At 34.7% G+C, this 1680-nt stretch overlaps 1 pseudogene; it reads right to left on the bottom strand.

Moving 5' to 3' along the window:
• Positions 1 to 1076: 1076 nt before the first annotated feature.
• Positions 1077 to 1414, bottom strand: LOC117722894 (dynein light chain Tctex-type 3 pseudogene; annotated as a pseudogene).
• Positions 1415 to 1680: the final 266 nt, after the last annotated feature.

Here is a 1680-nt window from a genome sequence, read left to right as displayed (position 1 = left end):
GCTAGGTGATGAAAGAGAGATAGAGGGGGGAGACAGGGAGGCAGATGTTCATGTTTCTCCACCAGTCAAAGATAGTTGATATATCTAGGTTGGGTAGTGGGTTACACCTCTGATTGAACAATACCAAACTTATAAAGCCTATGATTAACATTTTTTAAAAAAATGTATAAATGCAAAAAGGAAAAGGGGGCATGGGATAGGGGTTTTCTAGGGGGGGGGGGATGGGGAAAGGGGATGGCATCTGAAGTGTAAATGAAAGATCTAATAAATAAAAAAATAAAAAAAAATAAAGTCCAGACACTTTTCCTTTCTTCCTTCTGTTCTTCTTCAAATGTAAACACTAGTTTCCCAAGAGTACAGTTGCCAAAAGAAACTTAATACTTGAACACCATGTTGAGAGCTGCCTTGTCTGGCAGGAAATATGCAGAGCACACCTTCACTAAAATTCAGCAGAATACTGTTTGAGTCTCATACTATTACTCAACAAAGAACTGGGTTATTGGATTTACTTTCACTTCAAGTGTAAATGCAGGAAACTCAACTTTTAAAAAATGGATTTACCAGTTCTTAGGAAATGTAAATAGGTTAGTCATAGCTAGTATTTTAACATTGATTGTGTTCAAATTACTTTCTATTAAATATTATACACAATTCAGTAAAGTAGAGAAATTAAAATAAACTGGAATGATATTAGCTAATTCATATAGTTTTCCATGTTTATTCTTGCATCTTTTTGTTCACATATTTATGTTTTCTACTTCAAGGATAATGTCATTAAATAAATTTCTCTGTGGGTCCATAATGCTAGGGAAAGGCTTGTCAGTGGATATTTCTGCATTTAACTTTGGGCTACTGTTTACATATTTAAATAAATGATGCTATACTGAATATGAGATAATCTGCCAAGTCTTTAATTACGTTTTAGAGGTTTGCTTACATCATCCCATTTCTTCTGATAGTTTTGAAGCACATTGCCCACCTGTCATTTAGCATATTAATAAGTAATTATTTCTCCTTTTAGAAACAGTACATTCACAAAGTTAAGTTAATGGCTTTAGCCCAACATATTTAGTTGGTCACAGCACAACTGTGATATCAAAAACATTACTGATGCAATTCATGGTATAGTTCCCCTGTCTTACAGTACAGATTTCATCATATGTAGTGATGATGCATAAGATAGCCATGTGAAACTTATATGCATTCTGCTAGACCGATGAACAGGTCACAATGTACTTATAGGCTTTACCCAATTTAACCAAATGATTTAGAGATTGCCTTACTCTGTTTGTGGTCTACTGGTTGATATTGTTCTGACTGTAGCCCTCACCTAAGACTTCATCTTTTTAACTTTATCATGTGTTTCATCAGCATTGAAGTCGACCTTGTCACAGGGATGGTAGTACTTCTCCATGGTGGCTTTGGCCAATTCTTTTGGCCACAGAATTTTTTAAAAAGTTCTTATCATGTGCCAAGAAATATGCTTTGTGCTGGTATTCCAATGAATGATACTGTACATGGCCTTCTAATTATGTTCTAGAGAAGGAGATAGGTGTTGATAAAACAATTGCACAAATCAATGCAAAACTGCAACTTTGACAAAGAGGTAAAAAGTTACCATTGTTATAATAGGCAATTTTGATCTTGTCAGGCATGGTAGAAGTATAAGCAGTCTGTAAG

This window comes from Arvicanthis niloticus, chromosome 18 (genome assembly GCF_011762505.2).
Source record: "Arvicanthis niloticus isolate mArvNil1 chromosome 18, mArvNil1.pat.X, whole genome shotgun sequence".
Taxonomy (NCBI): Eukaryota; Metazoa; Chordata; class Mammalia; order Rodentia; family Muridae; genus Arvicanthis; species Arvicanthis niloticus.
Note: the sequence above shows the minus strand (reverse complement) of the source record. Positions and strands in the feature narration are given on the sequence as shown.